Source organism: Cervus canadensis, chromosome 5 (assembly GCF_019320065.1).
Source record: "Cervus canadensis isolate Bull #8, Minnesota chromosome 5, ASM1932006v1, whole genome shotgun sequence".
In the NCBI taxonomy this organism is placed as follows: Eukaryota; Metazoa; Chordata; class Mammalia; order Artiodactyla; family Cervidae; genus Cervus; species Cervus canadensis.
In genome coordinates, this window is record NC_057390.1 from 11963526 (window position 1) to 11977796 (window position 14271).

The following is a 14271-nucleotide window of genomic DNA, read 5'->3' on the forward strand; positions in this document are numbered from 1 at the left end:
ACCAATTCCCAATTGATGGATATTTGGGATGTCTCCAGTATTTCATAGGCGTTTCACAGTATATCAAGACATCTGTACACATCTCTGCCTTGTTTAGGTATTTCTGCAGCATACAGTTTCAGGAGTGAAATTGATTGGTTAAAGGCTACAAATACCATAAATATTAATAAAAAGTGTGTCTTCCTTTCTAGCAAATCACCAACTTATACTGTCTCCAATACTGTATGAATTTGCTTGTATTCTCAGCCTTAAGGAATTTCAATATTCTTGATTCATTTTTTGCAAAAGTAAAAAATCATTTCCTTTTGTTTTATTTATACTTCCTTATAGTGAGCCTAAGCATCACTTATATTGTTTATTGCTCATTGTATTTCCTCTTGTATGAAGTAGCCATCCATTTATTGTGCCTTTAAAAAAATAGGTTGTTTCCTTGTTCATATGATTTGTAACTCTTTGTCTATATATGGGATTTCAATTATTTGTCTTTTGCATAGCAAATATTTTTCCCAGCTTTTCTTCTGAGTTTGTTCACGGTCCATATCTTTTAGAACTCTTCATTCTACAAGTAAAAAAAACCAACTCAGAAGAGGAGATCTATTGATTGAAAAGTCCAAAGTTAGTTCAAGGTTGCTTTGTTTCAATGACTGAAAAAATCAAGGTTCTTTCCTTCTCTCTACTATCTTTTCAAGTAGCAAGGCCATCCTAAATTTCACTATCCTTCTGGTGGCTGACGGTCATTTTTCCAGGTTTCATGTCACCACACCACACTGTGTGGAAACTGACTTCCATGGGCCCTCCGAGATGAGTGAGGAACCTTCTGTCCCATGTGCCTCCCCTATTTGGAGACCTAAATTTAATTACACGTCATTCTTTTTGATCAGGACCAATTCATGAGTTTACTGCTTAGGCCAGAGTGACTTGTACCAATCATGGTGGCAAAGTCAACAGGGTTATCTTGGTAGGTTAAACCAATCAGTTCTCACCCCTAGAATTTAGAGTAAAGAGATATTAACACTCACCACAAAGCAAACTGCAAGACATCTGAGCAATGGGGAAGAGACGGGTGGAATATTGAGGAGACAGGCCACAATATTCACTGCATGGTGCTTTTTTGTCATATAGAAAGTTTTTTCATTTTTGGAACGTTAATTTATCGGAATTTTCATTTATGATGTTTAGATTTCACATCATACTTAGATTTTCCCCTCTTCAAAGCTGTAAAAACATTGACCCATGTTTTCTTCTGATATTTGTGTTTAATATAGCAGCCATTTATCAGTTTGAATTTTACTTAGAGGTGAAGAATATGGCAGAGACCCAGCTTTTTCTTTTTTTCCAAATGGCTCACCAGTTGTCTCCCAACATCACTGATTTCTTTTTAAGTGTTATTTTTTTTATCATATATAAAATTCCCATTTATTCTTGGGTCTATTTCTGGACTTTCTACACTGTTCCATGATCATTCTGTTTCTGAGCCATTACCACATTGTTTTAGTTACCATTGTCTTTGTAATTTGTATTAATATCTAGTAACCTACATTGTGGAGTAGGAAATGGCAACTCACTCCAGTATTCTTGCCTGGAGAATTCCATAGACAGAAGAGCCTGGCGGGCTACAGTCCATGTCACAGAGTCGGACACGGACTGAAGCTACTGAGCGTGCATGTGTGCATGCAACCTACATCGTGGTTTTCTTTTTTCAAAATGTTCTTCAATATTTGGATACTTATTCCTCCCAAGTAGTTTTTTTTTTAAATTGAGGTATAGTTGCTTTAAAATGTTGTATTCTCCCAGAGTAGTTTTAATCTTTAAAAAAATGTTTAAAGGTATACTGTGATTTTGACTGGAATTGCACTTAATTATAAAATAATTTACAGGTAAACAACACTTTTATAACATAAAGCCTGTCTATGCAATGATGAAAATGTTTATTTACTCACCACATGTATATTCCTCTGACAGTTTTTAACATTTTCTTCATTTAGATTCTTTGCATTTCTTATTCAATACAACCACAGATGTTTTATGTTGTCATTATTGTTATAAATGAGATCTCTCCTTCCATGTTCTATATTTTCTTTGGCTTTTAATTACAGAAGTAATATGTAAACACCTATAAAATTAGAAAAACTCCTGAAGTCTGATATTACCTAATATTGGTAAGGATATGGAGGAACATTTGTAGGAAGATAAATTAATACAACTACTTTAGAAAGTAGTTTGATGATGCAGATCCAAACCCCTTATCTACAACTCAGAAATCCAAAGAGCTCTGAAAATTGAACTCTCTTTCCTAATTTATTTGGTGGCAAAACCTGACCTGATGTGAAGCTATGTGTCATCTTTATTTGTCTCACTTAATGTGAATATTTATATTTTTCACCACAGAAGAAATAATACATTTGATTATAGAATACGTTCCCAAACCCTACTGAGAGTGTTATGTATGGCATATATACTATATTACCTTTCTAAAATCCAAAAAATTCTTAATCCTGAAACGTATCTGACCGTAAGGGCATTGAGCAATGCATTGTGGGCCTGTATCTAAGAAAGATGCTCATATCTAAAGACCCAGCAATGTTACTTCTGAGAATAGTCCCTTGGGAAATCAATCCTGTGGGCACAAGGAGACCTAAGACTGTTCATTCTAGCACTGCTTGTAATGATGAAAAACTAGAAATTACCTAAAGGTCCACCAAGCAGTGAGTAGATAAATTGTGATGTATTCATCTAATAGAATATATCACAGCAGTATATACAGCAGTCAGAATGAACTATAGTTACATATGTCAATATGAATAAATCTTTTGAAAGTTGTTGAGTAAAAAAGCAAGTTGAAGAATGATAACAGTGCCTTGTAACTCTGAAAACATGAGGGAGAATGATAAACTGTAAGTTCCTTCTGCAGTAGGAGGAACAAAATAAGGTCCACTGGGGTACACAGGGTTTTTTTACTTTATAAAGTCTAATTTCTTTTTAAAAAATCTGAAATGAACATGGCAAAATGTTGAAATGTTTTTACAAATAAATTTGTAGTCTACATAATGGTCCTAACTCTTTTTGTGGCTGCATAGTATTCCATGGTGGGACTACTCCTTAATTTAGCCATTTCCTTACTATTTATTGATATTTAACTTGCTTTCACTTACTTGTTATAACCAAAACTGCAGAATCAAGCACATTTGATATCTTTTTGCATTTACACAAACATTTCTTTCAGATCGCTAGTAATTCCTAGGAGTGATGTTAGTAGATAAGGGGTATACATTTTATGGACTCCCCAGATGGCACTAGTGGTAAAGAGCCTGCCAGCCAATGCGGGCTACACAAGAGACACGGGTTTGATCTCTGGGTTTGATCAGTGGGGATGAAAAGAGTCGGACATGACTGAAGCAACTTAGCACACATATATTTTGTATTTTGTTAGATGATGCCAATTGTTTTTCAAACAGGCTGTACTAGTTTATTTTCTTACCAGCAATATAAGAGATTGTCAGTTTCCCAACATCATCAGTGAGACTCCAACTGGAATCAGGAGAAATGGTTTATTACTTTGCAGTTGCCAGTTTCTGTTAGGCTGAATCATCTTTTCCTATCTCATTAGTCAGTTACAGTATTCTCAAGAAATTGCCAGTTGATACTGTTTTCAGTTCAAAGTATGTTCAGCTACAAGTAATTGAAAATGGACAATGAGTTTGGTAAAGAATAAGGTAGGAATTTTTTGGTTCTTCATTTGGTTTTCATGTTTTGTTTTGACTAAGAGGAATTTTGGAGGCTTAGCACAAGCGGTACAAGGCTAGAGCAGCTGAGCGGCAGGGACCCAGGCACTTCTGTCTTCCTGTCCTGTCTCCTTAGCATGCTCACCACTTCATAGGCACGGGGCAGCTGTGTCCGTACAGACATATGTCCACCTTCCAGGATGGAGGAAGAAAAAAAATAAAGAGATCAAGGCCTGTTCAGGTCAAATCTCTCCCTTTCATATGTGCATGCGTGCTCAGTCACGTCTGACTCTTTGTGACCCCATGGACTGTAGCCTCTGTCCATGGATTATCCTGGCAAGAATGCTAGAGTGGGTTGCCATTTCCTCCTCCAGGGGGCTTGCCCGACACAGGAATCCAACCTGTGTATCCAGCATCTCCTGGCAGGTGGATTCTTTACCACTGAGCCTCCTGAGAAACCTGTCCCTTTCTTAGAAACCTGTAATTTTCATCTTCCTTTGGGTTTGAATATTACCCTAAAAGTATGCATTCTCAGAATTATTTAAATTGCTATTTAACATTATCTCTTCATGTTACCTCCTCTTACATCATATTGGTCAAAATGTGGCCACTAAACCGATCATGGCCAAAGAGAGTATGACTATGGTTTAGACCAATGATGGTTCATTCCCTGTAAGCTCCATCAGAGCAGAGTGTTTTCTTCACAGACTTATCCTTAGTGCCTAGAAGAGTTTTTGCCACATAGAATATGTTCAATAAATTCTGCTGAATAAACTGCATGCATTAATGAAAAGGTAAATGGAGCTGGGATGGGGTGGGAGATCCAGGGATCTGTAACAGCATTTGAGCCAATCTGAGTCCTGTCCGCAGGAAGTCGTTAGGAATAAATACTCTCAACAGAGGGGGTCTATCACAATATCCTGGATCCACCGAGCCAATTGATGCTAACTACCTATGTGTTTGTATACATGGGCAACTATTGTCTCCCAGTCTTTCACTTATTTTTTAAATAAACTTAATTTTCAAATAATTTCAGGTTTACAGAAAAGTTGCAAAGTGGTACAGAGTTTATACCACTCACCCAGATTCCTCTGTGAACATATTATCGTGTATATGTGTGAAAATGTTAAAAACCAAAAGAGTTTTCCTAGCTCCTTAGTCTCCTCTGGTCCATGACAGTTTCTCAGTCTTTCCTTGCTTTTCATGTCCTTAACAGTTTTGAGGAGTACTGGTCAAGTATTTTGTAGAACATCCTTCAAATTTATGTTTTGTCTGATTTTTTGGTCTTGATTAGCATAGGGAAATGGGTTTTTTGAAAGAATACCACAGAGGGGAAATAAATGTACTTCTCATTGCATATCAGAGCTTACACGATGTCCATGTGACGTCACTAATGATGCGAACCTTGATCACTTGGGTAAGGCAGCGTCTGCTATGTTTGTTCACAATGAAGTCGTTATTTATCCCTTTCCATAGTCTGTTATTAGAAGCAAGTCACTAATTACAGCCCACACTTAAAAATGGTGACAAGGAGAGGTGGAGTGTTTTTACCTCCTAGAAAGGGTATCTAAATAAATTCTTTGGAATTCTTCTATAAGGATTTTTTTCTTTTTATTCTCATTTATTATTTTAAATTATGTATTTCAGTGTGAATGCATACTCGTTTTAGGTTTTTTCTTTTTGAAATCTTTTATTGTGATATAACTCACACAATGTAAAATTCATCATTTCAAAGTAAGAATTCGATGGATTTTTGTATACTCTCAATTTTTGTGCAGCCATCACCATCTAATTTCAGGATATTCCCATCAACCCAAAGGAAACACTGTATTTATTAGCAATCACTTCTAATTCCCTCTTTCTCTATCCCCTGAATCTACTTTGTGTTCCTATTAATTTGCCCATTCAGTATATTTTATGTAGGTGGAATCATATGTGTCCTTTTGTGCCTGGTTTCTTTCACTTAGCAAAATGCTTTCAAGGTTTATACGTGTTGTAACATGTATCAATACTTCATTCCTTTTATGACTAAATAATATTCCATTCTATAGGTATTACTACATTTTGCTTATCCATTCATCTGTTGATAGACTTTTGCCCATCAGTGAATAGACAAACAAGTCCAATAGAAGAATAAACAGCTTGTTTCCACTTTGGGGCCCTTGTGGACAATGCCATTGTGACCATTAGTGTACAATTTTGTTTGGACATGTTTTTAATTCTCTCAGTACATACCTAGAGGATCCGCTAGGCTATATGATAAATCTATGTTTAACTTTTTGAGGAGCTGCCAAACTATTTTCCAAAGTGTCTGCATTATTTTATAGTCCTACCAGCAAAGCAAGAGGGTTCAAATTTCATCATATATTTGCCAGCACTTGGTATTTTCTGGTTTGCTTTTTTTTTTTTTTTTTTAACTGCCATCCTGGTAGGTATGAAGTGATATCTCACTGTAGTTTTAATATTCATTTCCCTAATGACTAATAATGTTGAGAATCTTTGCTTGTGCTTATTAGCCATTTGTATATCATCTTTGGAGAAATGTCTATTCAAATCATTTGTTCCTTTTTAAACTGGATCATTTGTCTTGTTTTTGAGTTGTAAAAGTTTTTCATATATTCTGGATATTAGACCCTTACCATATACATGATTTGCAAATTTTCTCCCATTCTGTGGAACTTTCCACATTGTGACACTGCCCTTTGATGCAAAAAAATTTTTTAATGTTGATAAAGTCCAAATTTATCTTTTGTTTTTGTTGTTGCTTGTGCTTTCGGTGTGATAGCTAAGAATCTAAGAAAATGTTGCTTCATCCAGTCATGAAGATTATGCCTCTATTCTAAGAATTTTATAATTTTACCTCATGTTTAGGTCTTTAATGATCCAGTTTGATTTGAATTTTTGTATGTGGTGTAAGTTAGGAGTCCAAGTTAATTCTTTTATGTGTGATATCCAGTTGTCCCAGCACAGTTCATTGAAAAGACAACTCTTTCCCCATGGAATAGTCTTGGCACCCCTGTTAAAACCAATTAACAATAGATGTATGGGTTTATTTCTAGACTCTCAGTTCTGTTCCATTGATCTATGTATTTACCCTTTGAGCTTATATATTTATTTCACCTTTTAGGTTATAATCCAATACTATGTTATTTATTTCTTTTAATCCTCAGATTATTTCAGGTTGGGAGTTCTTTTGGATTGTCTCCAGAGTACCTTTGCTAAACCCCCATTCTTTTGTTAAAAACATTTCCTTGCTTTACCAAACTATAAGATGCTACAAGTTTATCTTCTCTTTCCCCTGTTCCAGCCCTAGAATTAACCATTTTTTCATGGAGCCCTGATTCCTTTTATGAAAGAATGATATTTAGAAACTAAGATCTGGGTGCTTGATGTGCTCATTGCTAGTGAGATGTCGTTTTTTTTGGCTCTCAGCAGACAGAGCTAGATACTTTATTATATATGATATCTATATATACACATGGTATATATATATATATATACATATATTTGTGTATATATATATATACATATATTTGTGTATATATATATGTGTGTGTATATATATGTGTGTGTGTGTATATATATATATATGTATATATAGTTCCTGTATCTATACATCTGTTTGTATATATATGTAAGATATGAGGCTTCTGTATTTATTTATACTACACATCAAACTCCAGTACCATAGGAATAATTCTAACCTTTCTTTATTGCTTATCTCTCTCCAACAGTGAGAACCTGGCTCTCATCCTCTACTAACCGTTAATTTATTTATTCAACCCCAGTACACAGTTTCAGAATTATTAGCTCATACCCTCACTTTTATCTATTTTCATTGTTTATACTAGCTTTCCTTATACAGAATTTTGAAATTTGATGTAGTTTAATTGTCGATTCTTTCTTTTAAAAAGGAAGCTCCTGAGTTTTGTATCTTGCCTAGAAAAGTTTTCCCACCCAACCCCAGATTATAAAAAATTTTGGTTTTGTTTTACATTTAGATATTCAGTCTTTCCGAATTTTATTTTGGGATTATATAAGATGCAGATCTAATCTTTTTTTTCCCAAATGGCAATCTGAAGATCCTAAACATATGCTATTATTAGTCAATCCTTTCCTTACTGATTTGTAATGCATGGGTCTATTGATATTCTACTGATCTATTTGTCTATTTCTGTGCCAATAGGAAACATTTTAATTTTTGTAATCTTAAAATATGTTCTAACATTTAGTAGAAAAAGTCTCACATCAGTGATCTTCTCTAAAAATTTCTTGGTTCTTCTTGTATGTGTATTCTCACAGATGAGCTTTAGAATTATTTTGTAAAGTTTTATTTTTAAAATTCCATGGAAATTTTGATTGGGATTACACTGAATTTATTCAATATTGGAGAAACTGCCTCCTAACACTGTGAGTCTCTATCTAGGTCTTATTTTATTTCCTATGTAAAGTTTTGTGTTTTCTTCCCACAACTACTGAATTCATGAATTCACTTTATTTCCATTAATTACATAAATCCACAAAAGTATTCATATTATTCATTATATATTATAAATTAAATTTCCAAATTTAATAATGTTAACATACACGAAAGCTATTGGTTATATATTTGTCATGTATCTGAGCAAGTTACTGCATATTTTATTCGACTGAATAGGTTTTCAGTTGATTCTCTGGGATATTCTATTATAGGCAGTCCTAATATCTGCAGCTGATGACAGTTTCACATTTCTTTGTAAAGCAAAGAACTGTCTGTTGGTGGGAGGATGAAACACAAATCTCTAAGCAAACCTAATCAAGGAAAAGCAATGTAAAAAAGCGCAGACACTACTATCCTGATTTCTAAACAAAACTAAGAAATAGAAAGTGCAAATTACCACAGAAAAGGGCTTAAATGATAATTTAACATCATAGTTTAACTATAAGCAATGTTGAGAATAATTTATGTAATTTTGTGGAAATAAGTCCATAAACCTAAAGAAACATGACTGATGCTTCTAGAAGAGTGTGCATTACCAACAGTGACCCAGGAAGGGAGAGAAACCCCCGCAAATCAAGAAACATGAAAGAAGTTGAAAAAATCGTCCAAGAGCTATCTCTGGCATTTATACTCTTAAAACTTTTATTTACCCTTGCATTTCTGACTTTTTCTTCATTTAATTAGCTAAGACAACCAGACAGTGTTGCCTGTTAGTGGTAATGGTAAGAATTTGTCTCTTTTCTTGCTTTAACCAAAATCCATCTAATGTTTAGTTATTAATTATGAGGTTTGTTGTAGGCTTATAAAGTTAGGGGAGTTTTCTTCTATTCCTGGATTTTATAGGAAATTAGTGTTGAACTTTACTAAGTGCTTTTTTTTCCCAGCTATTTCCTTCACCCATTCATACAGTTAAGTACTAATGTTTCGACATTTTGGTTCATTTATGGGTTCAACCCCAGCTGGTCGTGATGTCTTACTATTTTGAACTTCTGGGCTTTATTTAGCAGCATTTGTCTAGGATTTTTGTATAAATATTCATAAGTAAGATTTGTTTGTATTAACACTGTGTTTATACTGCCTTCAAAAGGTTTGCTTTGGTCCTCAGGAAGATTTTTTGAGAGATCTTATCTTCTTTTTTGCTTTGGTGTATCAAGGGTTATCTGTTCCTTGACATGACTTGTAAAATTAACTCCATCTGTGGCAGGTGGAGGTAGCTAGCGTGCTGGTCATTGAGGTTTGTGGTTCCTATCAGCCACCAGATGAGTGTGGATGGGGAGAAGCAGTTAGTTAGGGTGGGAAGTAACCTGAGAAAATAGGTTACCAGCAAACTTCGTTTGTATATATTGTTTCTTAACAATCTCTTCTCCGTTCTGAAGCTTCCTCTACTCCGAGGACAGTGGAAATGGGAATAGAGATGAGGGGTGGATTTGAGAACCAGCATGGAAGGTGACTCAATTGATTTTGGTTAACTAAACAGCCAGGGAGATTGGAGATGGCAAGTTAATGTCTTCTTGACTCACTGGAAAAAAATAACAGGATGGCTGGAAACAAGAGATTCCAGAGATTTAGTTTTAGGGAAGATGAGAAATTCAGTTTTGGATGTGTGTGGAAGATATCTTTCAGAACTTGAAGAAGGAAAGAGACTGGGCACAGAATGTGCAGACTGGTAAACCAGAGGTCTGGAAAGATTGAGTTCTTCAAGTTCTTTTAATTCTAAAGATCATGTTCTTTTCAATGCATCCTTTATGAGATATCAGCTTAGAGTTCATTGGCATCAAGGGAAAGAGTTTTCAGGCTAAGAGAGATATTGGTTTGGTCACAGGCAGAAGGAAAGAAACATTTAGAAATGACTAGAATAAAATTGCTTGAAGTCTGAGTGAGGTCCTGGAGTACATAAGACAGGACTTAGTTAGGAAAACAATTATTGCGAGTACAGACAGAAAAAGAAGTGTGTCGTGATTGCCTGATTTCCCCATTCTCACAGATACAGCCCACCCCCTCCTCCAATGGTTCCAAAAGGCAGGAACCTTATCTGCCTTAGCGGCCAAGGCAGAGGGTGGTGTGTGAGTGAGAAAGAGAGGAAGGACTATGGTGAGATGGTAAATGCTAGGGTGGTACAGAATGTTCTGGAGCACCGAGGAAAGGGTGACAAACGGGAAAACTCCACACAAGGATATAACTCTTAAATTGGGCTTTAAAAGATGAGTAGACGTTTACTAGTCAATGAAAGGGGGGTAGTCAAAACAGTGGTAACTGCACCAGATCAAGGCTTAAGAGACTTCATTCTGATCAAACTGACAAAATTAGAAATGAGCAGAATGCAAGAGTCGTTTGCAGTGTGAGGAACCAGGCACCTTTGTGTACCGCTGATGGAAGGGAGCCAGTGCAGTCTGCCTGGAGTCACACAACCAAACTTAATTTACATCTGCACATTCCCTAGGATGCGCTCATTCCTGGTTAAACGCCCAGAGAAAATACATTCACTGCACAGCGTGTGCAGAAATAGGAAGCTGGAAGAAATCAAGGTAAAATGTGGTAGATACATATTTTGGAATGTTTTACAGCAGTTACAGAGTAACAAACTAGAAATACATAAAGCAACATAAACAGAATTTTTAAAAGATGTTAAAAATCTTTTAAACCTGAAATAAGATCTACATTGCAAGATCATTTGTGTTAGTTAAAGACACATGCATACAAAAGATAATACTATCTTCAAAGATGCATACACATCACTGGCCATATACCAACACAATGGCAGGTGGGTCTGGGGGTGAGGGTGGGGGTCAGGAGGAGGGCTGGGGATCAGAGGGGAACAGGAAATGAGTAGAGGCTGTACTGACCAAAATGTCCAGGAACTGGAGCATATGGTGATCAATTTCCCGTCCCTAAAGTCCAAATAAAGGATCTAGAAGTGTAAAAGTGGACGGCATGACTTTGCCACAGAAGAGGCTGTGTAAGTTGGAGGGAACCCTGGAGCTGAAGCTGGGGGAGAGGCTGGAGTCAGAGTGCTAGCCTGAGACCCATCCCGAGGGCAACAGGGAGCTGCTGACAGCTTTTAAGGAGAAAAGAACATTTTGTTTTAAAGATCCCCTCTGGTGATCTAAAGGAAAGATTGGAGACAGTAGAGTGTTTAGAAGTCTACTTTAAAATGAGAGAAGAGAGACACAGAGATCAGAACTAACGTGGGTAGGTGGGGGTTGCAGGACTGTGGGTGGTCTGGAGTGAATGCCATCTCGGGCCCCTGTGGGAACCTGCACCAGACCACCTCCTCTTTGAATGGAAGCAGTCATTGGCCTCCCTCTTTTCAGGAGAGCAGCGGAGAGGCCAGAGTAACCTTTATTTTTTTCTGCTTACTGATATATTTTATTTTTATTTTTTATTTATTTTTTTCCATTTATTTTTATTAGTTGGAGGCTAATTACTTTACAATATTGCAGTGGTTTTTGCCATACACTGACATGAATCAGCCTTGGATTTACTCTCTTCTCCTAGTCTCATTCCCTCCTCCATCTCTGGCTGCAGCTGCGCAGAAAGCAGGAGACTCAAGTGCTAAGTCTAGCTCTTCCCTCTGGTCCCAGAAGTGACCTTGGACAGGTCACACCTTCTCTCCTGGCCTCACTTCCCCTCTCTTCTTTCCATTCTGCATTTTTTTTAGTTCCGTATGATTTCCCTACTAATAACCCCCAACAAGGAAATCTTGCCCCCACCCTCTGAAATCCACCCCCAGGTGTCTCCAAAGACCTGACGTCCTCCTTAATCTTCCAGCTCCGCTGCCCCGCCCTGGTGAGGAGGAGCAACAAACTGGTATCATAATGGCCCTGCTGATCGCATTATGGGTGTCTAATGCAATATGCCCTCATGAGGACCATCCATCAGAGCAGAGCCCCTCCCCAGGTCCCTGCCACCCCAGTCGCATTAGTCAGGCAGCTCATTCATCACTCCCGCGCACCTCCATGGAGACTGGCCTAGACAGATGAGGGGCCAAATCAGATTTATGGGGAGGAATCCTGGAAAAAATCGGCCCCATCCATCTCCCAGACACTGAGGAGGGAGTCTTGTGTCCCCACTCCCTCCAAGGCTCCTCAGGGAAACGGGTGCTAATGGAGAAGCCGGCCAAGTTGCTTTTGTTTTCCTGAAGGCCCATTCTTGAGCACCGGGGTTGCCTAGCACAGCCCTAGAACCAGCTTCCCTAGGAGTTCATAATTTTTGGAGCAAAGTCCCTGCCAGGACTAGGACACAGTGCCCAGGATTCCAGGGGTCCCAGCTGGGTTAACTGCTGTGAGCCAGAATGGGGAGCAGGAGGCCCTCAGCCTGGCTCGGGGAGGTAGCAGGTCCCAGGGCAACCAACTCGGGGAAGGTGACGGCGCCCGGGCCTTCCACCTGGAACCAGGCCTTGCCTGGGGCTTGATTCAGCTCTGCCCACCAGATGGGGGCATTCTCCTGTGCCCTGGAGACAGTGAGAAGCTTGAGGACAGGGTGGAGCAGGAAGGGGAACGGCTGCCATTCCGGTCACAGGATTTATGAAACCCGAAATCTTGGGCACCCTCTTGAAGAAAATAACGCAAAGTATGAATTGCCAGGGTTTCTCAGGAGCCTAGACAAGTGAGAAGCCCAAAGCTTTGGCTTCCCGGGCCTTACTGTGACTCTGTCCTGGATCCGACCCCGCCACTGTGCCAAGTGTTTTACATGGAATATCTTTTTATCAATGTCATCACTGCCAACTGCCCAGTAAGGCAAGACTTCTTTTCCCCATCTTATAAGATTGAGCCTGAGGGGTGAAGTGACTTAGCCAAGACTGAACATCCGATGAGCGGCAGGAATGACTCCCTGACCTGACTCCTGCCGGCTGGCTGGTTCCAGGCCATCCTCAAGCTGTAGACGGGGTGTGTCCTCTGCCCGGGGGATCCTGAGGAGGGACCAGTCACAGGGACAGGCCAGTAGAAAAAAATCCTTGTACCATAGAGCCCCAAGGGATCAGAGATGGGTGCTCTGAGCCCCTGCCCTAGAGCAGTTATTCTTGCTTCCTCTAAACCGACTGGGATGCTGTGGAGCTGGGTCCCAGTAGAGGGGGCTCAGGGGTCAAGGGACCAGGCAGAGAGCCACAAAGAGTCCTTTTCATGTCACTGCTGCCTTCTCTGTGTAGCCTGCCCCACACCCCCAGCCTCACCCCCTGGCCTTCCCCACTCCACCGAGGCTCCGAGCTGTCCCTCTCTCTGCCGGCCAAGCCAGTCACTGCTCCTGTGAGTTCTAAGGTGCTGAGAAGGTTGGGTGGCCCAACCTTCTGGATGGTTGTGCGGGGGGACTTGCCCACAGCCGCCGCTTGCCTCTGAAGGCAATGCAATGCCTTGTCTGCCCCAGAGGGCAGGCCTAGCCAGGGCTGTCCGAGCTGGAGATTTCATAGCTAGTGTGAGGAGACCTAGCCTAAGTACCTCCGTCCTCCTCTACTCCGCTCACCTGCCTCTCACCCTTCTCTCCCGGTTGGCCCTGGCCCCTCCAGGAGAGCTCGGGAGCCCCGCTTGCTCGGCCAGCAGATGGAGTCTCCCTGATGGACCGGAGAGCGTGTGGGGAGAGAGTCCGTCCCGCTGTCTCATTGCCTGCTTTTCGTCCCGTGCTTCCATCATTCCCCATCCCCACTCGGTTCCCACATGGGTTCAGTGTGGCCTCTCCATCTGCTGCGTTTGGTCCTTCTTTGGACCTCACTGGATCCTCACACTCCCTGCTCCCACAGAGGCCCCCTTCCTGTCTCAGCCCTGAGCAAACAACAGAAGGCTACCCAGTCGGGTAGTGTTGTCCAGGGGGAACCCACAGTCTGCTGGAGGACGCAGTGCAATGGGGGAGCTCTGCCCTGCCTGGATGGAGTCTCAGGCTGTGGCAGGCAAGATCCAGACCCACTTAGGAGGTGCCCCTAGAAGTGTTATGTCACCATACAACATGGTGAAAAGCTCAGTGAAATAGATGGCTTTATATACAAGATGTCAAAATTAACTCAGCCCCTAGATACCGAATCCTACCAGTGACCATAGGTCAGGAAGCTCTGTGTGTATATGTGTGTGTCCCTAAGTTAGG